The 27,104-nt window shown below is 41.1% G+C and overlaps 1 protein-coding gene across 3 annotated transcripts in view; it reads right to left on the bottom strand.

Moving 5' to 3' along the window:
* The window catches only part of LOC120716109 (extracellular matrix organizing protein FRAS1-like), a 104,630-nt gene that overhangs the window by 29,703 nt on the left and 47,823 nt on the right, over positions 1–27,104 (bottom strand). Inside the window, exons 1-2 of one of the 3 annotated variants that reach the window (XR_005691812.1) lie at positions 6,785–7,177; positions 6,583–6,666 (exon numbers count right to left, since the gene is read on the bottom strand). The exons of the other annotated variants lie outside the window; for them this stretch is intronic. The gene's annotated coding sequence lies outside the window, so the exon portion shown is untranslated. Of the gene's footprint in view, positions 1–6,582; positions 6,667–6,784; positions 7,178–27,104 lie in introns of those variants that run through there. 3 annotated transcript variants of the gene reach the window in all.

Raw genomic sequence — 27,104 nt, 5'->3', positions numbered from 1 at the left:
ATGAATATGCCGAAGAACAGACTTGATCACCCCCCCTCTAACCTTGTTAAGAGTGAGAACACTCCTCTTATTTGCATTCAGCAATAATGAAGCAACCACAAACAATTACTGCCCACTGAGCCCACTGGGGGGTAGCTTTTAAAACAGATGTGCTTGGGGGGGTTGTTGTATTTTTTTTTCTTTAATCTGATAAAATATCCCATTTAATTTGATTTAATTTGATCAACTTTGGAAATGCATCCAGCATGTTCAACTATTGTTTGGGATAAGTAGGATCCATAATGAGTCCATGTTTTCCCAGTTTCTGTTTTTCAGCAAAATGGTCTAAATTTGTAATCTGCACTTCTAGTAGTTTCCTATGTGTACTGTGAAAGTTAACTCAACTAAAAATAATAATAATAAAAAAAGGTCAGAGGCAAAATGTACACTCTTCAAAACTAGACTGAATTCATGCCCAGCCTTTAAAATCATGTAAAACATCACCTCAGAACTAACAAGCTCTTCAGCAGCTCTACAAAATTACTTCAACGTTTCAAACGTCTCTCTGCAGCGCTGTGGAGTGAAGACTGATGTATTCAAGTGAAGGCTCAGAATAGGCTGTTGCTGACAGAAACGAAGCCATGTAAGTGGCTTTTTTCATCCACTGCTTTAGATATAATGATCTCCGTGAGAAGCTCTTATTTCTCCTATTCATAGGCAGCAACCAAAGTCAACACGAGGACACCGGTGCTACTCTGCAGGCTCTTCATTAATACCTGAAGCAGCCTGTAAAAGCCCTTTCACACAGACAATTATCAGCTGGATCAATATCTCTCAAACACTGACTGCTGCTCTTCTAACCACACATCAAACTCACTGTTTCAAGTCTCTGTGGCCTACTTGCCCTTGGAACACCACCATTTCCCCCTGCACCTCTAAATATGCTCCTACTTCCTTCAACAGAAGTAGCTCTTTCCAACCACTGTTACAGAAGTCATCTCCTGAGCTCTCTGGGGTACTGCCGACCTGTATTCCTCACCCTTGCATGCCAGAGAGATGAATGGCTCAGTCAACTAATGACAGATAACAAGAAGCCCAACCTTTCCTCATTATTCCGGGCTTGTGTTTTTTTTACTGCCATTCCTTTACAAATTACAGTGGAGTAGCTTCAGCGGCTCACAGGTCCAGATGTTGCGCTGCAGCTTCAACACCTGACATTATGTCAGTGCTGCTTTGCTGCAGCACTCTGAACACTAATTGCAGCACTGAGAGCCAAAGTAGCTGTTTGCTGAGCAGCTTTCCTGCTAAGAAATATCTGAAGGTGCAGGCTTAATTGCCTCTTAGTACATGACCTATGCTGTTTAGAGACCAGATGACTGGCTTTTTAAACTTTCATGATTAGAGTTGGAGTGAAGGAGGTAAATTAGCATTCCCGTTTTGTAGAGTTTCAACTCATTGTTAAGCTGCCTCGTCTAAAACTTTTGGTTCATTCCCAAAGCTCTAATTTTCTGACACCGTCCACTAGTTGTTCAGTACCAAGAAACAGCCAAACACAGTTTGATGAGCTGGTGAACACAGTGGAGTCAGCTCTTTCTGTCTCGAGACCAAAAACATCTAAAGTTCAGTGCAGAGAGAGTAAATCTGGGCTTTCTGTTATCAGGCAGCTACCACAGACTGAAAGAAACAGATGTATCCTGCTGAAGTGGACTGTGATTTTGAAGTATTGACACAGTTACACAAACACAGATTTGAGTTCATGAATTCTTAGTGCAGTATCTCCTCTTTAGAATGTTTTGGCCACGCCATAAGGCATCAGTCACACAACCCTGTTTGATGACCCCCTAGAAACCTCAAATCTCTGTGGAAAAATGTGTATTCCCCAACCACTTGGCAAGTGATTGCTGGAGGCTGTTGGAGGTTGCTAAGTGAAATCAGTAACAAAGGGGGTGCATTGCCAACAACTTCCTTGTGAGTGGTTTAGTCATTTGAAGATTGTTATGAATTCCTGTAGCTTCCATGGAAGACACCAACTTCACTGCAACACTAGCTAAGCAACCACCAAGCGCCTTCAAATTAGAAGTTATGCCTTTTGAATCATGTTAGTTACATCAATAAGGCATAACACTTTTGCATTGCACTTTTCACACTTTCAGAACCACTTAAAACATAGCTGGCAAGTGTCTGCAGAAAAATAGGCAGCCAGGCAAACTATGGGCGACTGCAGCAATCTGCTGGCAACCAAAGCAATCCTGCAACCACTCACAAACCAGTCAGGGAATATTCATCATCAATTAGTACTTTCCAGGCGATCACCAATCAGCTTCCAAGTCTATGTGACTGAGACGTTAGTGATGCACATCTTTAAACGCTAATACAATTTATATAGGTGGGTTATGTAAAAGTTCATTTAGTGTGCAGTTGTCACAAATTAGCTATAGAGACTATAACATTTTATACCAGGCTGTAAACACATTTATTTCCTCTCTTGTTGGACATTTTAATATGGGAGTCTGCAGGGGTTGACTCATGCCTGGAGCCCCAAGTGGTCATTAGAGGTACTACAGTTTTTGGCACCACAAACAGGATTATGAGTGAGGGGTAATGCTGCTTTATATCTGCTGGATGTGTAAAAAACACTGAAATGTGTTTGCAGCATCAAGTATAAGTATTAGCATCACACAGCACCTGACACAACTCTATATCATGACAAATTCTCCACTGCAGTCTCTGTTTTGCCAATATTTTTAAGGGTCTTTTGACACTTGTAAATAAATTGTAATTCTGCCGATCTGTCTGGACCATTGCAGGAAGCCAAAGATGTGGCGGCAACAGAATTGATCTGGTTTGTTGCCCTTGTTCTGAGAAACACCCGACTCATTTGCAAAAGCTCTGCCTGAGTGAAATAATTCAGGGCAAAATAACCACTTTCTGTCACTGCTGAGATAAAGCTTGTGCTCCTCTTTGAATAAAATATGTTTTAATACCCCACCAAAGCTGTAATAAATAAATAAATAAATAAAATAGGAAAAAGTAAATCGATTTTCTGACATGACAAAACAGGCTCAGAGCGCCTGTTGATGAAGATGATGATTTGTATCAGTACGCTGCCTGCTGCCTATCATCTATCATTTTTTCTGCATTGTCTGAACTAACAGAGAAGCTCGGCAGCCCTGGACATCTGCCAACACAGACCTGAGCCAAAAGACAGACGGCACAAAGAACAAGGACATTCCTCGCAACAGAGAGCTGGTCGTTGAGAAGGAGGGGGCTGATGGGTGAGAAATAAAACTTGATGATGAGTGGCTGGTCCCGGCCCATTTTCTTTCAACAAACTATCAAATTATGGCCAAGAAGAAACTCAAGTAGTGGGAGGAGCACTGCTTCAAGCCTCTGCAGCCACCCCAGTATGGTTTTGCACAACATGTCCATGTCTAATTCATACTGCATGCGTCTACATGCTAGCAGACCACAGGATGCATTTTTCAGGTTAAAAGGGTTAGTGTGGGAATGTATGACTCATGAGTGCGAGAAGATGTGTTCTTAACTCATTTACTTATAGGAGAAATATCAATTTCAGATCTCCACAAAGGACACAGCACACAAAACCCCTTCTGTTTATATCTTTGGGTTGCCAAAGGTACGATCAAGAATTGGTGCCACTCGGCCCATAAAAGCAACAAAAAAAACAGGTTTAAGTTTCCTTTCTTCTTCAAAGGCATCACATTGGGCAGTGTTACACTGCTCCAGAGCTCCCGCTATGCTCAGTCAGCTCTGCCAAGTGTGCAGGATCCCCTCTATTGGTTCTAAACAGTAACTCTTCAACTTTATTTAGGGGATGACATTGCAAAGAGCTGGAAGCATGTGGCCAAAAATATGGTTGTTCATACTAAACGTTCTCATTCAGGACATTATAGCCAGCTGATGCATGAAAAAAAAATGGCACCACCACTGCCAGCATTGCACTTTGATGACATTTCCGCTTGTTGTGCTCACCCACTTTTAGAACCTGCTGTTTGCATTATGGCCAAAGCAGATGCAGATCTTTTACTTCTATTCTTATTACACCACTGAAGCAATGATCTGTTTTTGTTTCTTTTCTTTTTTTTGACTGACTTCTATCCAAAAATCAGGCTGGCAGCAGTCTGTGTATTCTCCCTCAGATTGTTGTCTCATCCTCCTCCATGTTTAATGGCTTAATGTGTTAATTTTATTTATTATCAAAATGTCATTAAAGATATTTCAATCTTAGTACGTGCTATTAGTCTCTTGCTGTTAGAGCAGAAATAAAGTTCTAAACAATTTATGTTCTGCCTTCAACAGCTTGCCTTGGGAAAATCCAGAAGAGACGGGTGGGTGGACGGGTGAAAAGGGAAGGGATAAGAGGTGTAGACGAGGAGGAGGACAGGGGATTGTTTAGCATTGTTGTAGCTCTGTTTACGTTCTAGATTAATGACTGCTCGCCCTCTGTGCCAGGGAGGGTAGGTATGAGGTGGCGGGAAGGGAGCTGCAAGACTGTGTTTACTTTCCAAAGCTGTCGTTGGCTGAGACTCAAGGGTCTGCTGGGGCCTAACATTGAGCAGGAGACACGGCAAGCACCAAGCTATTTCCAGTGGACAAGATAAAGGATGTCCATGTTGCTGTGCTCAGACGTGGGAGGCATGGGGCGCTGGCTAGCAGTAATTGCCTGCTATTATTGTCCCTCCAGGCTTATTGGTGGCATTTTAACCCTGTGGAGACAAGAATAGTGCCTACTCCTATTTTTTCACTCATACTCTAGCATTCCTCTTTCAAGTTCACAGCAGCTTTTCCATGCATAACGCACCATAAAATCTGCATCACCGGTCATGTAAAGCGTGGGCATTTTACTGACAGCTTTTTAGAAAGCTAAACTATTGTTAAAGGGCTTCCTTACTTTATGATGCAACAGAGGGAGAGCCAGTAAAACTTCGAGGATGCCAATTAACAAGGAAAAACATGTTTCACATGCATGTATGGAAATTTTGAAGCGGTAGCCATCGAATCCTGACAACATGTGAAGTCATCTGTCACTCTCGCAGAGGTTGTTTAAAACTGTGCGTGTTCTCTCTAATGTAACCACGCTGCTTTAAACTCCAGCACTTTATCAGCACTTTGGAAAAGTCATGCTTTTGTTATTATTAACAAGGAAAAACCACCAGACATCAGAAAGAGTCATTTTCACAGTCTGTTCGCCATCACATTCATCTCAGCATGAAGCAGCGACAAAGTGGTTTCCAAAGTGAGCATCAGGGAGTCAGGAGACCTTCGAGCACTTTTAAAGTCTCCAGGGAAAAGTCTGAGAAAATATTTCGTTTCATCCTTCATTAGGCCTGACATTTATTTAAATAAAAAGAGCATTCATGAACCATTACCTGCTATTTTTTTGTGTGAAATTGGACAATAAGTCAAGCACTTTTCCATAAACAATCTTTGATAACAGCAGCATCCCTGGAATCTTCCGATATAACAAAAAAAAGTTGATTTAACATAAATTATAATAACCCGACTAAATGAGGCATATTACAGAGATATGGTGAAGAGGATTTAAAAAGAGGTTTAGATTATATACGACAATAACAATAAAATATAGCAGATTTTTTTCAGTAATAACGCAAATATTTAACTAGTCAATCATATGGCAGCAACTCAATGAATTTAGGCATGTAGACATGGTTTGTATTTCATATCAAGCCTCAGATGGTGATTTAAGTGACTGGGGCATTTTTGTTGTAGCTAGTTGGCCTGGTCTGAGTTTTTCATGCATTGCTGATTGGATTACTTGAACTTTTCAACAACCAACAACCAGAAAATGTTTTACAGAGATTGGTCAAAAAAAGAGAAAATAGTGGGTGGAAGTTCTCTGGGTGAAAATGCCTTGTTAGTGGCAAAGGTCAGATGAGATTGGCCTCACTGCTTCCAGCAGATAAGAACAACGAGAACAACAGCAACTCAAATAACGACTTATTATGACCAGGCATGCTGAAGAACATCTCTGAACACAAAACACATGAAACAAATGGAAGCAGATGGGATACAGTAGCAGAAAACCACAATTCACACAGCCTCACCAAAAGTGGATAATAGAAGATTGCAAAAACATTGTTTGGTCTGACAAGTTTATATCTGCTGTGACATTCGTCTGGTTGGGTCAGAATTCAGTGTAAATGACATGTAAATACGTTTCCATTCTGCTTTGTATCAACGGTAAAAGGCTGGAGGTGATGTAAAGGTGTGGGGAATATTTCCTTGGCAGCTTGAGCCCCTCTGTTTTCTGTTGCCTACATTGTAGACGTTTTATGAGTTGTCCTGCCTGAGTTCCATCCTCTACACTAACAGAGTGCTGCCTATTCATCACAATCCATCACTGTACAGCAAACTAATGTGTTTATCCTGCACTAACCTGCAGAGTATTTTCATGAAATCTTTAACAACAGTTAGTCAACCTCAGTTTGATTTACAGCAGGTTTCACAATATGAAAAACCACATCGTCACATGTACAGACCCAATATCTAATTTAAAAACACGAGGGCTTACATGTAAGCTTTAAATTTCCAATTTATCAAATATCAATGAGCAGTACTTACCTTTAAACATAACCTCTCCTCTCCTGTCCCGTCTTTCTTATCTTTCTACATCTCGGAGTGAACTTAGCTCTGTCTTTTCTCTCCCTGTGAAAAACAGCAACTGGACCTTTAGCTAGCAACACACTGTCCGACAAACTGCACACAAAGAGTTTGTGTGTGCGGATGTTTGTTGAGCTGATAGAAACGTAGTATTTGAAATTACCTGCCATTTAAAACGTTATTCCCTTTGTGCTCCTCTTGCTCCTTTTTTGTGGAGCTAGCTAAATGCTAAATGCTAATGGACGTTAGAACTCCTGGTTGTTGGGCCGGTGCTCAGAGAAACCGTCTTACCCATATTATAATTTGACAGTGACTTGTGACCAGAGATGGGAAGTAACGCGTTACTTCACCACCAGTCCCACCAGTCCCCTTTGGCACCACCAGTTTGATTCCATAAAAAGTGACAAAAGAAAACTTCTTTTTACAGCGAAAAAAAAAAACCCCTAACTTCCAAGCAAGCGCGCCAAGACGTAATGGGAAATTCACAGAGAAACTCGCGGATCCTTCCACTGACCGCCGCGGCACACCTGCACCAGGGTAAACCTCCGCCTACCCTACTCCTGCTTTACAGGTGAAAATAGAGCAAAAGGACCGCTAGTCTTTGATTTTATTTATTTTCTGCTGTGTTTTACTTGCATCTATTTGAAAGAGTGAGTGTAAACACACACAAAAAAAATTATGTGCTGGAATGTGCAGAAAATAGGTTTAAATATTAAACAAATTTCTTCCAGTCAGAGAATGTTGCATATAATTAAATTTTTGCTTGATGCATAAAGTTAAAAGATTAAAACGAATAAAACAAGTTTTAAAAAGGGACCTTTCCATTTGATTACATTTTGTATGATGGATTATGTAGAAAAAGTAGAATTGGGCTGAAAGATCTATCGCTTTATCACCTATTCAGGTTGTAAATCGTGTTTTTAAAAAGTAACGAAGTAATTAATTACTTTTGAAAATAAGTAATCAGTAAAGTAACAGGATTACTTTTTGGGGGAAGTAATCAGTAATTAGTTACTGATTACTTTTTTCAAGTAACTTGACCAACACTGCTTGTGACTAATACAAACCCTAACCATAGCCCTAACACTAACCATAACCATAAGAAATCTTCACAATGGGTTAAAAACATGATGTATATCTGGGGTCTGTGTTACACGCATGCGCAGCGTGTGAGCAGAAACAACGGGTGGGATGGTTTGTGAGGTAGATTCCCAGAACACCGGCCCACATTAACCCCTGAGTGTGGCACACGGTTTTGCCTCTTTTATCTCTCTTTATGCCACATCCGCTGGTGATCAGTACATGAGTAGGATTGCTTGTCATGTGTTAATGTTTAGGTTCAAATTGATTTAATGTTTGAAGGCCCAAGGTAACTTAAAATAATAATTCCCCTTAAATTCCTTAAGTGGAAAGTAAAGCGCCAACTCACTACACTTTTTGTTGCCAGAAAAATAACTACTCAAATAAAGTACTGATACCTGAAAATTCTACTCTTCTAAGTATTTGCACTGCTTTATTTCCCACCTACAACCCTGTGACTCAAAAGCTCAGGGTCAGTCTTGTCTTAATGCTTTGAGACCATTTTTTCTACCCTTTGCTCTGTATGATGTAACATGGGGGAGATTTCCCAAATTTGGTCATCTCAGGCACTTTTAAATATGCACACAGAAGCCCCACCCATGTACTCCTCAAACCTTCTGCTCCTGAGGGGCAGCCAGTCAGAAGAGAGTTCTCTGGAAGGCCGAGTGGCCTTAAAGTAACAGGAGCTAAAATAGCTTCTTTCAGAAGTGTGAATCCTGCAAAGCTGAATAAAAATGTTTCACTGGAGTTCGAAATTAGCATAATGGGTCACCCATAAACAAACCAAAGAATGGTCCCATCAGAACAGAGCAGCAAATTAATACTTCGACAAATGTGCATGACTGATGTCTGAGATCTGACGGTCCCAAGCAGTTTTCTGTTGCTGTTGAACTAAAAAGAGTATGAACAGCTTTTCTGATCTTTCCCAATAAAGGAAAAGCACTTCTCCATTGGGCCTCTGTGGAGTAATAAATATTTCAGCTTGTAGTTTGAGACCTTCTTGATGCATTCAATCACCAAACCTTTATTTAAACCGGATAGGACTTTGTTTGCACTAAATGACAGACACCCCACTGAACAGCAGTATCACAGGGGTAGAAACCTCAGTAGATCCCTGACAACCCACCGGAGACAGAGTTGCCAGATGCCCAGCGGGTGTCAACAAGTAGGACAGCTGACTCAGCCGATGGCGTCACAGAGGAAACAGTGGTGAATAAAGGCACAATTTAAAAGTGGTTTCACGCTCTTACATAAGCATAACAGTGTAGCGTCAAACACATATGGTTTAATTGTGATTACATTATTTGACTCAGAGGAAACAGTTTACTCTGTCCCTCTGTGGCACAGCAGGTTACCAAAAATCCTCCCACATTTTGGTTCCAAGACAAACATTTTTAGGCTCTTCGTGGTTATCGTATTCAAACATGCACCTGTGACACACACATCCCTAGTGTTTCACACGTTGTGCTCAAAAAAGCACAAACAACTACATGTTTACACAGCAAGATGTTGAAACAGCACGCAGACATCTTCCAGTTTCGAATATAAAGAAACAAAAATGTCCCTTTTTATTGCAGCTGCAAAAATCTGTCACCGTTCACAGCCCAAAAAAATGTGAAGAGCCACATCACATCACTGGGGCAATGAAGCCACTTAAACTAAATGTTTAGCAACCTCACTCCTTTCTCTCACAGCAGGAGAATACAATAACTGTGGGGTTAAACACAGTGTCAACACTTGCTCTGACAGGAAATCAAATGTGGAGTATAGAGCAGTTCTTCGAGCTGGAGTCATACAGTATGTGGTTCATAAGTGTTCTTGTGCTGCATCTAAAGCTTGGAAGCACTGAAACTGATTCAAGGTCTCCTATTCTCTCAACCAAGTTCCTTTCACAGGCAAAGCAAAGGTTGAGAAGCCTTCAGTCAGTAAGACTGGCTTGTAATAAAACGAGTTGAGGCATGATCCTTTTCTAACTAAAGGGCAAAGACCACTCAAACAGACCTGAGAGTAAACGGTCAGTTAGACGAGCTAGAGAGGCGCCCGGTGTCTTTATCGAAACAGAAATGCAAAAGGTCAGTGGGTTACAAGCTGTCCACCGAATATGAGATGTTTCCTTCTGTCTGTTTGAAAAACAGTACAGGTTCGAAGAGGCACGAGAAAATGAAAACAAAGAGTATTCTGAAAGCTTCTGTGTTTAATCCATCCTCAAGGTAGCACTAAAGTACAGATACTGAGAGGGTACGTCACTTCAAATGGAGTTAAAGGTTTGTGTTGCTGAAAGAGTCTGAAAGCAGGCTCTTTCAGCATTATTGTTCTCATGAACGGATCAAAGTCACTGACAACTGGCTTTCTGAGGCTACTAAAAGTATTTTGCTCTTTGCTGTATACATAAATATATAATAGAAGGATTTTGTGTATAACTTTAATGGTGTTATACAGCTATTGATTAAAAATTGAACTATTTTGACTGGTTTGTTTGAGTAAGAGGCCGTTAAATAAAATAGTAGAAGAAACTTTTGTTCAGGAAGCCCAGCAAGCCACAACTCACTATGGAAAAATGTGAGAGGTTTGGGATGGTTACTGTGTGTTGTTGAGGCCCAAAGAGGGTATTCCACTAAAAACCTAAAGACTGCCACAGTCTCCAGAGGCTGACCTGTCTCCAAACACTCTGGTGGAGAACATTTACCTTCAAATGTGTTGGTCACAGCACTAAGTAAGGCACAACTTTTATTTTACAAGGCAAACATTGGTTTCCAGACAAATCGTCATCTTCCATGCAAACTTTGGGCAACTGCAGATGGAGGTTTTCACTGCACCAACCTTGTGCAATCAATTTCCCCTACCAGCAGGCAGCAACCTGTCATGGTCCTGAGTCTGTGGACTCAGTGGTTGGATTACTATCTTATGTTTCAGTTTAATTCTTGTTCAGATTTGAGCTCCTTCTGTTCTGTGTCTCTGTGTTCCCTCTATGTTGCCATATCTGATGTCTTCGTGTTAAGCGTAGTCTGTGCGTGCCTGTTGTATTTCCGGTTTTACTTTGATAGTCCCTGTCCTGTGTATAGTGTGTGTAGTTTTGCTTCCCCTTGTCTCGTCAGCTCCGATTTCTCCCAGCTGTCTCCCATCCCTGATTCTCCAGCGTGTATTTAAGCCCTTTGTTGTCTTCTCCTTGTTGCTGGTCCATCTGTGTTCCTCTGCGTGTCATCCTGTGTTTCTCCTTGCCAGTTATGGTTTAAGTTTCTTAGATTTTCCCAGTTTAGGTTTTCTAGGTCTTGGTTCCCACTATCTCTTCTTTTATTAATTTGGTCACCACCTGTAAATAAAGTACACCCGCAGTAAATCAGTGCCTGCATTTGGGTCCTTCGTTCACCACTTCACACGCGCCTGTGACACAACCGCTCACCAACCAGTTGGGAAACACACATTTTATTTTGGTTCCAGTTTTGCTTTTGTTTTGAGCTGTTGAAACATTGTCTTAAACTAGTTTCATGAAAGAAAATTCAAAGTTGCTGAAACACAAATGAACTTGGGCTCTGACTTTTGCCAAAAAACACAACCATTTGTTCAAAGTCTGGGTCATTTCAAAAACACTAATGGTCTTTAGGATTTCTTTAATAACTATTTACTGACTAAATGTTGCTGTGAACCTAGAACCAGGAGTCACCAATATTGCAAGATCTTGCCTTAGATAGGTAGTTAATGTTAATGGGGCAAAATCCTGAATTCTAAAGGTCCAAAAATCTCCTGTTACTGCTCACTATGCAACACAGGGTATTGCCTCTTATAGCGTCTGACTGAATGAATAATGCTGTTTTAAAGCCAGCCAGTATGACCTGCTGAACTCAATAACATCAAACAAGAGGATGTGAAGAAAAAGTCAGCAAAAATCCAGATGAAACCATGCCAACTTTACTTGTCAGCCACGAATAAACACACAAACACATTTTATTTGCAGCTTCAAGTAAGCGAAAAAGACAAATCGTTTCCTCGCCAATCTTCATATTTCCTCATTTTTTTTCTGTCAGGCAGCCAGGAGCCAAGATTTGTACACTGGTAGAGGGATCTGTAGAGGGATCCCGACATCCTGCGGGGTCAGACACAGTGGGAACAGGCTTTGTTTTCTGCTGAGTGAAGCAGCAGCTTTCAGGTAAGACAGAGAAATGAAGTCATCGTCGGGCTGAGCCAGGTCTGGCTTCCAACATGTTAGCCCGAGGCAAACATCCATCTCTACCTGTCATCATCGGCTTTATCTGCAGGGCCGCAATTCCACCGGGCTCCTTTTAGTAAAAGGTTAACAGTGCAGGGTAATGAGCACAGACTCACAGATAATCATGCTGTACTCATAAAATTCTCCTTGACAGACCGGGCCACAATTAAACCACTTGGCTTTAAATCTCAGGAATATTTTGCTAAGGCTTTTCTTGTCATCCATTCTGAGATTTAAGCCTTTCATGTGCAAAAAGGCGTGAGCATGATTAGGACAGACATCTGATTATCTATTCATGTCAGGAAGAAGAGCTGATGCAGTCCCTCTTATATTCTATCAATAAGTAATCAGAAAAACAAGTGTGACTGGTAAACACAGATTTGATTACCAAGCAGCGGGACGAGTTTAGATAAAAATAATACTAATACTCGTGAAAATAGTCAAACTTCAGACTTGAAATCACTCTCATGCACAGTGCGACAAAAATGAGTCACAGTAGGCTGCAAAGTAGCACCAGCTGTCAATTAAAAACAGATGTTACATTTAGCCCTTTAACACTACAAACACAGCGCTTGATGTGAGAATTTCAGGTTTTCCAGATCATTTTATGGGACAGGAGCATGTGAATAATCACGGTGAATGAGTCAGACACAGATGGGTGACGAAACTACGAGTGCATAGAGTTTTGTAGACATTCTTTTTTGAGCCGTTATGCTCTTGGGGGCATTTTTCTAAATGGTTTGGGCCCACCTGTCCCCCCTTCAAGTAGTTCATGCCCGCAATTGTCATCCTTGCAAATGTCAGCACGTGCCAAATTTACCCCACAACTGCTGACTTGTTGCACGCTTTGGTGTTGTTTCAGCTGAGCAAATGTGTGGTCTATTACTTTCTTCTAATCCTGTTCCTGTTCATTTAATTTCTCTCCATTAAGGTAGGAAATATGAGCACAAATTTTCTGCTTTACACAGTCAAAATCACATCTTATATCCTGCAGATATATATATATATATATATACATTTACATCTTGTAATTCTGTCACAAACGCTCTTCTCTTGAAGTGAGAGTTTGAAAGGACACTAAAAACACAGTTCTAAGAACTCTGATAGCTCCTAGTTCCCACAGCGTTGACACAAAAAGAAAGCAAATTTTCCTCCAAGAGTTATAAAAGGTTCCTGTGGTTTGATCCTCGTGTTTTCAATTACTTTATTATGTCACTCATCATCCCTGTATTTACACTGTAAACAGAGAAATCCATCCATCTATCCATTCCCCTTCTGGAGGCTGGAGCCTTTCCCAGCTGACATGCCTGGACGAGAGGCAGGGCAGACATTGGGCAGGTCACCAGTCTGTCGATGTGCTAAATATAAATCCATCAGGACAACAATTAGCAGTCTAAACCTGAACCTGAAGTGCTTCCACACCGAGTGTTCATATTAGACTCCTGAACCTCTTTAACGCCTCACTCTACCTGAAGTCTGTCTGGTTTCGCTCCACCTGCTTCATCAATAATCCATACGAGCCCAAGGGAAAATGTGGTTGACCAGTGATTGACTTCCTAGGAAAAATAGTTCCAACGAGGAGGGGAGGAGGAAGACAGGACTGACCATGAATCACTGACAGCAGATGATGATCCTGCCTGAAAGCACAGAGTGGACGAAGAAGAGGCTGGACCGCTTGCTATAGATTCACTGCCAGGCTTAATGGCACTTCAGCAGCAGATGCTGAAGATGGAGAGCCCACCAGTCACTTCAACCACTTAAAACTGCAAGGTGCCAAAAGCCCATTCATCATCACCATTTCTTTATACTGAGTCCTTAAAAAACCCTGAATGTGAGGTCAGCAGGCGTCACAAAACAACACCAAGACTTCAAAGCTTAATTTGTATTTTTGATTAGCTTTTGGTTTATTTTTACAGATTTTACACTTTTTGTCCTTCAGAAAACAAACATTGTTGGATTCTAATTTTTTCCAACAGCGCATCTCGACAAAGACCTCACAGAATGAATGATTACTCATAATTTACTTTTTAAACAGAATAAATAAAAATGTTCTGTAATGTAATGAAAAAAAAATCCCGCTTAGCTCTCGACTCTTAGCTTTTTAAAGCTTTCTGCATTGCAAACAATAGTGCTTAAGTAGTCTCTAAGCAGTTCTCTGTTTGGATGTTCTCATTCTTCCAACCAGTATTCATGGACAGATACAGGAGGGAAAAGTAGGGATAAAGGTGAAAGAATGAGCCTTGTTTTGGGATCTGCTGCATGTGTGAACACGGCCATCAGAGCCAACAGGGACAAAAGCGGGGTTGAATTTAACTCTTCTCTGTGTAAACACTTGTAGCTCCAAGAGCCTGCGGGCACAGACGGAAAGAAAAGCAGAGCAGGAAAGACAAACTGAGGCATGTGGGGGGGCTGCATGCTGGTATTTACAGATAAGAGGCACACTGGCTTGAATGGTGAGCTGGGAATTAAAAACTCTGAATGAAGTGAGAAACAAAAGACCGACAACCTCCCAGACCTTCAGCGATGACACGGACACAGCCGGCACCGGATGGCCCGGAGGGTCGGAGAGGTCAGGGGTGGGGGAGGATTGACCACAAAGGGGAGAGGCTAGCTTGTTTGTTTGCCCATTAGCCCACCAATTGGGTGTTTGCCAAAGGTTGTACCACTTCAGTGCAGTCCTCCATAGCTCTGCATGTCTGCAAAGAACTGGTGGGGAAAAAAGGCTTAGTTCCAGTCGAGAAAGCATGGCGAGCTCTCATTTAGGCCCAGCGGCAGCGCTGAGGCATGGGATAGCGTCAAGCAGAGGGTCTCGAACCAAGGTTTAGAGCCATGCGAGAGGCCTCTGTTGCATGAAACATGGAACAATAAAGTTTTTGATAAAATGATCAGTCCTTTTGGTCAACTGAAACCTTCTTGTAGTATATAAACCAAACTTCTTTTTTCCTTCAGTCACCCACATCAATCACCTTTCAAGGTAACGTGTTCTATATTAGTAATGCTCTAAAGAAAAATGTCTCATCATTCATCTCACAGCCAAGGCTCCGTCACACAGAGCTCTGAGAAAAAACAAGAAAAAACTCCAATGTCATCCAGCTAAGCAACTACAGTGAAATTCAGCATAATCCACAACAAACTGCACTGGCCCCCCAGTCACAGTTCCACACTGAGCTTCCACTGAGCTACAATACCTGTACCATTTATATTACTCAAGCTGGACTTCCCCGATCTCACATCTTACCTGTACATGAAGAGACATGTCTGGACTGACAAAGCCTCGGGGAGAAACACGACTGTTTTCCATCCTTACATAGCCTTCAGGCACAGACTGTGAGCTTTGAGCAGTCCTATAAGTTTATTACAGCCACTTGGCACAAGTTTAATACGTTTATTTATTACATTAAGTTTGATATATGTGCACCACAACAATGTATTCCTTCCACAATTTCTTTCTACTTTACATCCTCAGTACAGACTCCATACAACTAGAGGACACATCATACAAACAATGCAACACACACAAAGGTTTGTGTGACCATGAACTTGTGCGTCTGTTCACAGACTCATCAAATCAAACCACTTGCAAATAAAAGTTGGCCTGCAATAATCAGCTACCTCCCCCAGGCTCTGTCTTGGAAAGTAGCTAGCAGTAACAATAACAGTGTGCTTGGCACTGACACAGACGCAACAACTCTCCACCTGCTGCAGGTTCTGGTTAAAGTGACCCTCCAGCTCACAGCAGCGCTTCAGAGCCGGACAAAGACTGCTGTCGTCATGAGATTGCTTTATTCTTGCAGACAGATGCCAAAATGAGTAATCAAATATACTTAGAAGGACTTTAATATACTTTAAGGAGTCCTGGTAGGGAACTCTCCTTATGGAGCAAGACAATACAACCATGATCCATCATTAAAAATACCATATTACAAGGTGGTCCTTGCACATTTGTAGTTTGGCTCGTCCTGTATGTTATGTTAGTTCTTGCCGTCGTTGCTCAGGTGGAAATTAAAGCAAAGACTAACCTTGAAAAATCTTCCAGTGCTCAAAGTTTTCACGTTTTTGTCTTTACAGTCACGGATGTCTGAGGATGCAGATCGTTTTTAGAAAAAGTTTGTTTTTTCCCTGCCTGCACCACAAACATAAAAACAAATGTATTCACACCTAAAGAAATCTGTTTAGCAAGCAGTAAGGATAAATGAACTGAAAAAAACGAAGTGCCATTTCCTCTCCTGGATGTTACATTTTAAGATTTAAACCACTGTAACCTGTAGCGCCTTACCGAGTAACTCTAGAGTATCCTTGAAACTTTAATGCCTCTACGCAATCCAAACCAATCTCAGCGATGGACGTATTGCTGTATATAGATTTCCCATTGAGCAAAACAAATGGGGAACTGCTGCTCTGGCTCAAAAATATACACAGGAATTCAAAATGCAAGAAGCAGTTTAGCTTTAAAAGCATCATGAAAAGAGCAGCCAGTGTAGGCACCTCACAGCCTCGGGCCACTTAATAATTCAGATGTGGTACAGCCACGAATGGCAAGTCCTCAGATAATCTATTTCTGTGTCCTGGGCCACAGTACTTCTGAAAAGCGCCTATTCTCCTGACATCAGTGCGGCCGGCGCTCGTCTCATTATGTTCGGAACTTCACACATCACAGGAGCAGGAAAAACCTCTCAAAGGGATAAACAGCGAGGCGCAGTGTGAGCGAGGTTTAATTTGGATAAATCAGCATTCACAATCTAACAGAACTCCTCAGTAAGACGAGTAGGTAAAGAAAAACTCGCTGCAGTCAACGCGAGGCTTTATCCACTCAACAGTGGCAGTGACGGAAAGTGCAGCACAGCATGTCCCAGACTGAACTTTATGTGATGTTTATGCTGAGCACCAAACCCAAACGGATGAGTCGTCACTGAATGAACCGATTTAAATATTCTGGAAAACGAAAAGGAAGCGTGTTTCTTTTTAAAACAGAAACACGATGCCAACATTACAATAAACTCCTACTGCAGGAAAAACTTGACTGACAGTGCAGTGTTTATGAAGCTTCAACAAGCTTCATAAAGTTCATGTTGACACAAGATCAAATATAAAACATTAATATGCAGTGTGAGCGCTGCATCTGTTATTCATGCCACCAGAAAATCACCTAACAGATGCCAAAAAAGCAGCCATTTGATACTAGCTGTGTTTGTTTATGAAGAACGCTTGTGATGATTTACATTTTTTTCTTAAGGAAAGTTCAAAACCTGTCGTAAATTGGTGTAGATATTCAAAATGCGTTGCAGTAACATACCGATCTTTGCATCTTTACATTACAAAACTGTTGTTTGTCCATTTGTGCTTTTTTGTATTTAGGATTTCAAAGTTTAATGTGATACAGAAGAAATTTAAGGGTTAGCAAGGAACCCACTCAAACAGCCCAGTTTCACGTCACTTTGAGTAACAGTTATGAAAATACAATATATTTTTTGTGTGTTCGAGGACACAAATTGTCAGCTGCGTCACCTTGGCAGTCAAGAAGACAAAGTTTTAAAAGATGTGCCAAAGGTTACATTTTAACTTAAACTGTTGTCATTTTCTAAACCCAACTAAGTCACTGTTACTATTTTAATTAAAAACAAACAAACAATGGTAACAAATGAGGTGTATATAACTCAAACTTGGTGTGAAAGGCAAAACTATTAGCTCGATCATCACACTTTCAACCTCTTAACGAGGCAAATATATGGTTTTTTGTATACATGGACACATCAGTACACATCAGAGCAGACAGGTGAAAGGTTGTGTTCAGGGACACAAAATAATGTTGGGAAATTTGTGTTGAGGAACAAAAACAAAAGCGTGGAAACACAAATCAATAACTTAAGGGTTGAGAATAAAACTCATGTGAGACTGCATCCATAACATTAATACAGACTCCAGTAGAGGAGCTCGTCTTCAAGGCTAGTTAAAATGCACCAGGGAAATACCAACAAAGGTGAGAAGTTTTCTCTTTTCTCTAAGCTACACGCAGATGTTTATAATGTGAAGACTTTTGGATTTAACAGACAATATTTGAGTTGCGTGAGATGACACACATGTAAGGAGATGTGGCAGGAGTATCATCAGTCAGAGCCACGGTCAACATGTCAGGGAAAACAATGGGTGCTGCTGTTGCTGAACATGCTGGGTCCTGCACAGCGCTCTACAATGCCCTCGCTTCATGTGATAAAGTTGGTAAAGTTTCCACCTCCAGACACGGTGTTCGTGACTCCACAGTCATCATTTGTCGACCCAACTGAGGAATTCTTCTCTGCTTGGAGGAGGAAGGGGTAAAACCGACAGCCTCGTGATCTGATACATCTAAAGGAAGCAACGGATACTGGCTATAATGATGTCCCACCTGCGAGTGTGTGTGTGTGACTATACTTGGTGCTATGTTCTAAGTTTATACATTTCTCTTTGCTTTCTGATGCATACAGTTTCACTGTTTTCTCATTGTCAACAGTTATATTGTGTAAAGGTTTCAAATAAATCCTTCACATTTAATTTATGTCTGAAGACAAAAATGAAACGTGAGGTGGCTTTCAAAGTGCAGTTTTTTTTCCTTCATGTATTTATTGAGTTTTAAACTTTTACAATAACAACAGCATTAAACAAAACAAAAACAACAGAACAGAACAAAACAGACAAAAGCCCCGCCCCTCCCTGAGCCTGGTTCTGCCGGAGGTTTCTTCCTGTTAAAAGGGAGTTTTTCCTTCCCACTGTCGCCAAAGTGCTTGCTCATAGGGGGTCATATGATTGTTGGGTTTTTCTGTGTATCTATTATTGTTGTGATTTGGCGCTATATAAATAAAACTGAATTGAATTGAAAACAGAGAACCTGGCTTAAGAATAGAAGTAAATAAATAGAAAATCCAGATACTTTGATTATGAGATAGAGTTAGCAATACTCAGTGGCATGCTTATATTATACCAGGGCCTGAAAATAGCAGAAATATCCAAACCGGCGTACACCATAAACAAGTCCCATATTTTATGAAACCTGTTGTCCCTACTATGTAACTTGCATGTTAGGAAGTCTAGTCACACATATTCCAGTACGTCTGCTGCCACTGAGTCTTAGATGGGGCCGTGTGCGTGCTCCAGTTCAACAGGACACATTTCTTTGCAGTCAGTCAGTGCAGTTTTGAGAAAAGTGTAAAATCATTTAGCATTTAAGTCTTGACTGAAAGGTATTTATTGTTTTGTCACAGACTTGAAGTCACTGTCAAACTTTGTATATTGTGACAAAAAGGTTTTTGTTGTTTGTGATTTTTTTTGCACAGGTGAGTCTTTCCTATAAGATGCGTCTTAACTGCTTTGGGAACTGCATCAGCGCAATGAAGAGTAAATGTAATGATAGTTACTGATAGTTCAAGATAGCGCTGCAGCATTTTTAACAGAAAAAAACATGTTGTGGATCACAGTAGTTGGCCTATAAAATAATAAAATTACCTTCTAGCTGCGATTTAACTGCATACCAAAAAGTTACAGTTCCTAGTTTTCTTAAATTAGTCAGCTCGGTCCTTTCTCAAAGAGAATATCTATATTTTTCACCCACTTTTAAATATTTAAAGACTGTTAAAACACCTTCAGTAACAGCTAACGGACGTGTTGTTCTAATAATAACAAAGGTTTAATTATAATGTTGCCTTCATCCTTTATGATCACGCGTTATCATCAAGAAAACGTCAACAAAAGTAACACTTCAGACGTCTTAAGTGGAACCTAGTATGCTTTTCATTATTTTCTATTATATAGTTACTGTTTTCAACAGTTTAGTTAAATTTGTGTAAATCTTATAAGTTACAATCTCATGTTTCAGACTGCTCCAAATGCTCGATTTCCTGTATTTCGTTCTCCTTTTTGGATTCGTATGATGTCATAGCAGATATTTATAATATGGTCATTTCACCTCACAAATGGCAGCTGGTAACAAGGTTGTTATGAGAGAGAGAGGAGATAAAACAGCTTTGTCCAGAGAGAAGATGAGCTGAAGGGCTGCACCAAGACCCAGTGTAAGATAAATAAGGATTATTCTGAATTGTGACTCATGCAAAGCTATTCTAGTAAAGCCCAACAATAATAAAATGGATAAAAATGATCATATTTGGTCTGCTTCAAATCAAGTTGGGTTTTCCTGTAAACAGTAATCAGACTGTTGGTGACAAAGATGCCCATAAACCACTCAGGAGCCAGAAATACTGCAATATTCATTCAGTTTAGCTTTTCAGTCGATGTTTCCTCTGCTGGTTTCAGGTGACCCCACCAGCCGAGGAATTCGTAACACGCTTAGAAGAAGAAATTGCTGACTCCGACTTTCTGTCTCATGCGAGTAAAGTGAAGTCGGGTCGCTGCTGTCAGATTTTGCACATTCTCCCCGTTGACTTTGTTTTTGTCGCAGACTGTCACCTTTCAAATCGAGCTTTTCTGCCCAAGCCCTCATCCTGTTTTCACTTTCATATCTGCTTTTGGCATTTCAGTATTTTCTGTTTTTCTGCTCTTGGCTCACTCCTGCAGCCGTGATGTGCGCCTGGGGTGAATGTCTCATCACTCAGGGGGTGTACAGAAATGAGGTCTGATTTGATTCGATCACATGGGTGGTTTGGAGCCCTGTATGGAGAACAGCAGTGGTCCTGTGGTCAGTGAGGAAATATCACTACAGCTTCTGCATTAATCCACAAAGGAGCCTTGAAGAAGACAGTTTACCTCGATATACATATTCAGTCTAACAGCAGTCAGATCCTCTTACTTCTTTTAATATCATTTTTCACCACTGAACCCTACGGGGAACTGCGCTGATGGTTATGAATATTCGTGATGAGGATATTACACCTTGGCACAGACGTCTCTCTCTCTCCTTTAAAAAAGAGCTTCTTGTATTTGCCTTCTCTGAACTGTTTTAATTCGAGTTGGAGATGAAGTTTTTCTAGCTAGTTTTATTTTTAATTTTTTTTACAGTCAGGCTCATCAAACTCGAGTTGTGAAGCGTGTCGGGCAGCAGCGGCGATCAGACAAATTGCTGGGATTGTTTTTCTGACGGTGACTGGAAGTCTTGTGCAAAACTACTTTCCTGAGAGATCACCTTGGAGAGCTGCACACACGTCGAAAGCTGTGATGCGTTTCCACTGCGGGAAAATTATATACGGAGTTTTACTTCAGAGGGGAGGCCGTGTGAGGAAAAGTGATGAGGGCTACTCAGATTCAAAAGGTCCACAATGTCACCAACTACCTGACTCGCACACCCTTAAAAAGCAACATTAATGGTGTTGATCATTCGTATGCTTTAAATGTTATTCAAACATATTTACAAAATTCTTCTTTCTGATTGGCTCGTGTGAGTCTGTTTAAACTATTCATCAGGATGCTTCAATATTTAACCATCGCTCTATATCAGTGCTCCACAATCTGTTGACTATAGCAACAGCGCAGAGTCTGCACCAGCTTTGGAGACGAAGTTAGAGAGGGAAGGCTGAGATGGGGTTAGGGAGGAGGGATGGTGGATATGGCGACCATGGCTCAGGGGGTTGGGAAGCGTATCTGTAACCGGAAGGTCGCCGGTTCGATCCCCGGGCTCTCTCTCCTGGTCGTTGTGTCCTTGGGCAAGACACTTTACCCTACCGCCTACTGGTGATGGCCAGAGGGGCCGATGGCGCGATATGGTAGCCTCGCCTCTGTCAGTCTGCCCCAGGGCAGCTGTGGCTACAACTGTAGCTGCCTCCACCAGTGTGTGAATGTGAGAGTGAATGAATAGTGGCGTTGTAAAGCGCTTTGGGTGCCTTGAAAAGCGCTATATAAATCCAATCCATTATTATTATATATTTGACAATGGATGTTGAATTGAAGATTCATGGATGTAGTGAAGGAGGGCTGGTGTGACAGAGGAGGATGCTGGGATAGGGTGAGATGGTGGCAGATGACCCACTGTGGCGACCCCTGAAGGGAGCAGCTGAAAGAAGTAGAAGAAGAAGGACCGACTGACTGAGATTAAATCTAATTAACAGCTATAGCAGGGGTAATTTATCACTACTGAAACTAAACTGGAAACAAACAACAACAGTCTGAGATGGGAAACCAGCACCATGGCATTTTTTTCTTATTTTAATTTGACTTGTAAAGTTATGATGTGAAGTTATGAACACTTCCAAAAGTTCCTGAATCTAGATCTGGAACGAAAAGACAACCAAGCTGTTGAGTCTCAGTGTCCTGCTTTAAATTGATACACCAATTAATCTTATAATTCATCTTTAGAGACTGATTCGTTGGTGTTCAATCTTCTTTTGATCTCTTCCTCCTCTTCACCGATTGCATTATATCGTGTGTAATAAAACAATTTGCTTTACAAATAAACTTCACAGTTATTATTATTCTAAGTTGGGCCAAGCCCCACTACTCACGCTGCCCATAACTTTTTGAATAATCCTGCTAACCAGCAAACACACAAACAAACAAACAGATAATCATAATCTACTTGGTAGATGTAAAAAAAAAATAGGGGGGAGGAAAGATGTGGGGTGAGTGGTCATGGTTTCGGGGTCAGGCTGTGGCTGAGTGGAGCGAGTTTAAACAGCATGTCGTCCAATTAAAAGTGTTTATAATTGTTCCAAATGGCTTCCCTTGAAGGCAGAGTCAAACTATCCACACCATCATCACCACCTAATGCAAAGAATGAGGGTATCTTAGCATTAATTAACAGCAGATAGTGCTGAGACCAAAAAGGAGAGAGACGTCACAAACCTTGAGCATGTGAGAATGTCTTCAACGCTGCACATTTCACCAAGCAGCTCCCTCAAAGCAATAACTGCTCTAAAGTCGACCATTATTTGCTCCGGCACGTTCTTATATGAAGACATGAAAGCTATTTACAGGCTACAGCAATTCAAACAAAAGGAAGTGATCACAGTGTCAGTTTTGCGCGTAAACACCGAACACGTGGACGACTGTAAGAACCGTCTGAGGGGCTGCAGAGAAATCAGAGCAGCTCAAAGAGACAAAAGATTTGCTTTCCCAAGTGCAGAGCAACAATATCCATTACCCTTTTATTGTTTACTATGGTGTGAACTCTCTGCGTGTGCATTATCGTGTGCATAATTGGACATGTCACAAGCTCAGCTGAGGAAAATAACTACTGGAGTCCTACTGAGAGGAATAACAAAGCAGTTCTTACTAAATCTGGAGTAAAAGTCTAAATATGCATGGAATGAGTCAGGACTGGAAGAAACTTCATTCTTCTAAAAACACATTTAGCAGTTCACTCCAAATGACACATTACTGTAATGTATCATCTTTAAAATGCAGCGCTGAAGGGGTGCAGGACAGGTAGGAACAGGCATTGTTAGGTCAATCCCAGCTCTGCTTCTTTGTAAACATACAGCTCGGACCTCTGTCCCGGTAGCGCTATTCTTGAGGTGCCCTATATTTTGATTCCTTGCGGACGGGTGACTTGCAATGCCAGGAATTCAAGCCTTGAGGGGCAAGTGATATATTTGGACATGGTGCTGCATGTTGTGGAGGCTCGCTGTCCTTCACTGCAGGCTTTAAACTCTTTTTCAGCGGCACGTCAGGCCCGGTGGCACACTGCACCGCTGCAATAAGTGCGAAGCATGAATCTGTCAGGACGCATGTACTACACGTTACCCACAATCCCCTCAGCTTTGTACTGTACCGCCTGAGGGTGACTGAGAAACCTGAACTCCTGCCGACAGAAGAATTTGATTGTTTAGGAACAAATGCTTTCTATTTTTCTGTCACTACATATTTCAGAGAAATTACGCTTCCTTTACTCCACAGAAAAGTAAGAACATGAGGTAAGATCATAAATACTACAAACCTTTCTGTTCTGGTTTGATAAAATTAGATTTTAACCATAAACTGTACATAAAAGATGGAGTCACATTGCCTGAGGTTTTTTTTGTTTTGTTTTTGATTTTTTTTTCTTTCCTGTTTCTCCTTTAAAGTGGATCTTAACAGATTTGAACATGCATGAAAAGAAAACTGCAGTTCATCTAACTGCCACAAGAGGCTCTAAAGTGTCTCAAACTTAAAATGCTTAACTTTACAGCACTGGTGCCTTTAGACCACTGTAATGGATTATTACATTATTGCTGTGTCGTACAGGCACTCAAGAAGCTTATGCTTCAGTTTTGCTGAGTTCTAGTACTTAAACCAATGATAAACAATACTCAGCAACTAAAATAACTAGTCATATATTGGGAAAAACATCTAAAAATGTTGGTTCTAGATTGGAGATATGAGGACTTGCTGCCTTTCCTTCCCTTAAAAACAAAAATGTGTAAGTTATGTAAAGACATTGTTGGGTTTAGGACTTCTGGGCACTCAAAACAAGCAAAAGAAACAAAACACATAATTTATAATAAAATCAAAAGACTAATAATAAAAAATAAAGACACTTTATTTAGAAAGGCCAGAGAGTGAAACAGAGGTGACAGTCAAAAATGTATTCAGTTTAAAAACATTTAAATGAATCAATTAAATAAAGAGGCTCTTTCTCCGCCGGCAGCCATGTTGAGAAAACGCTGTAAGCGTTCAGGCTGGTATGAGCTGCAAGTTTGGGATATTCAGGATTTCCTCAGGGTGATGGCACCGCTGAAGGTCTTTCTGCAGACTGTTCAGGATGCTCTACAACCTCCAGGGCTGCAGCAGAGACACTGATTGTGATTCAGTCAGTGAAGAAATCCAAACAATGGGAAAGTTTGATCACGGGAAAACTTCTACCACGAGAATTAGACTCTTATATGTGGGAAAATTAGAACTTGTAAGGCCTTTATTAACACTGAATATTAATACTGAAGAACAAGTCAGAAAAACAGTAAGTATTTCTACAGCAGTGCTCACAGTGGTGCCTCCCGAACACTAATTGTTATTTCACACATTGGCTGTTGGAAGATCAGACAGTTTGCTGCCGGCTGTCTGAACGGTTACTTGTTCTGATTTCCCAGATGGCCGCTGTCAAAAGACAACTTTAATCCATCTTTGATGTAAAATAGACAGACCATATTGTCCGAATCTCGCCAGCCATCTGTGTGTCCAAATGTCCTTCTCTTCTAAATCAAAAAACATGCAGACATAAACTGTATATAAAAGACAGGAACATCACCAGTTAGTTAGTGAGGTCTCTGAATATGTGAAACAGTGCACGTTCATATCTTAGCAACTTAAACCATGCCCTTTTATCTTTACCGTTTTTACTCTAATGGGGACGTTAACTTACATAAAGTATACTACTGTATTCATGAATACTTAGACCCAGCAACTGAGACCATGAATTTATTTGAAAACAACATCACGACATCAGAGAAGTCGACCCCTGCTGGCCATTAGCAAGAATGCAGCTTCAAAGAACTTTGCTTTTAGAAAGCATAGTTCATCTTTTATACGCGCTATCTGAACCCATGCATTACACCTACAGGAGCTGCTTAGCCGTTGAGACCCATGTCATGAAGCTCTGCAGTCACTCAGTCAGCAGAGAGTTGGCAACTTTTACGGCACATGGTGCTCTGCAGTTTAGTGCTGTGGTTCTGTGAATGCTTCCACAAATTCAGTCAAGCACCTAGCCGCGAGGTGCTTCATTTTATACCATATGGCAATGAGACTGAAAACACCTGAATTCAAAGATTAAGAGGAGTGTCCCTTGACATTTATCCAAGTATTACTGAGATTTGTGTGAAAAAGCTTTGGTATCCAGATGCAAACGTCTGAAAATCCTTTTAGAAACCCAGTTACATGTAGACCTGTAGACCTTGAAATCATGGCTCACTAAGAGGATCCAGCAAGGGAAGACCATGTCCTGTAATCTATGTCTGCGACTCTGTCTGTGGAAATCAGATAAGTTCATTTCCTAGAATCTTAGAGTTTTAATAAAGCTCTGATTCAGAAGCGACACGTTCCTTTTAAACGTTTTAGTTTCCTGATAATCATTCATGTCCCTGATGACAGTTAAACTATATGATGATAACAACATGAACACATGCATACTGGATGTCAAAGCCCTTAGTAAATGCAGTACTTTTACTACTACTAATAAAAGTCTTCACTTTTCTTTACTGAAACAGTGAGGTTCATGGCAGTTCATGTGGCTGGAAATCCAGTTTTTCATGCAGTGAAGCCAACTGTGACACTTTTCCTGAAATGTATAAAAAATGCTCGTACGTAGGAAAAACATTAACTCATGTTTGACTGATCAATCAAACCACACAGCGTGAGTAAAACCTTGTGTATTTGAGCAGGCCAGAGAGGGTAAATGAAACGTGTGAGCACCAGTTGTAAAAAATAAAACTGCTGTGTTTGTCAAACTTATGTCAAACGTATGACTTTAACCATGAAATCGCTAAAGCGCTGAAAATAGCTGCAGGAAGTCGCTGAGAAACATATGGGAAAACTGGCTCACTGACCTGATATGAAATAGGTCTGTGGTTTAAAATGCCTGTCAGCTCATATTTATTTATATTTATAATTACGCCTCTATGTCTTTATTAATTTAGTTGTGACGAGTGATCAGAATGATCTTTGTTCAGGCACTGACAGAGTAATTATTGGCATAAATCAAGCCGATCGCTAAACCAAATCAAATAAAGAAATTAAAGTCTGGAAAAAGAAGAAAGAGCACGCCGAGGACTTGTGATTATTTTCACCACAGAACCAAACACACAGAAGGCCCTGCAGGCTTTTACCGAGACCTGCACTTTAATCCGCGTGTTTCTTTTGCACATTTGTATCTATGGGCCCACCACTCCAGGTGTTGAGGGGCCGCCACTTACTTTGAACTCCAGGAGGGCCTTTTCCCAGCTGCGTTCGAACATGCTGGGACGTCCCTCCCGTCTCTCTGCCCTCATCTTTTTTCCCCTCTGTTCCACCCTCACTCCTCCTCCCCCCTTTTCCCTCCTAAAACACTAACTGAGCCATCCCTGTCTTTACGGCCCTGCTGCGAACATTCCCCTCCTTCAAAGCGGAGGGAAAAGTAACACAGGGGACAGGATGTGTTTGTGTGCATTTACAGGATTGCAGGTATGTTACAGCTTGCTGCTCTGAGCTTTGCTGTAATTACACTGATGACACAGCAGGAAAGAAGCAGGAGCTCATCATTAGTCTACCTGGGAACCGCAACTCTACTGCTGAGACCCTTGTTTAAGGCTTTTTAAGAGAGTTTACCATTTGCTGC

This window comes from Simochromis diagramma, unplaced genomic scaffold (assembly GCF_900408965.1).
Source record: "Simochromis diagramma unplaced genomic scaffold, fSimDia1.1 OVJJ01000583.1, whole genome shotgun sequence".
NCBI classification, from domain to species: Eukaryota; Metazoa; Chordata; class Actinopteri; order Cichliformes; family Cichlidae; genus Simochromis; species Simochromis diagramma.
Note: the sequence above shows the minus strand (reverse complement) of the source record. Positions and strands in the feature narration are given on the sequence as shown.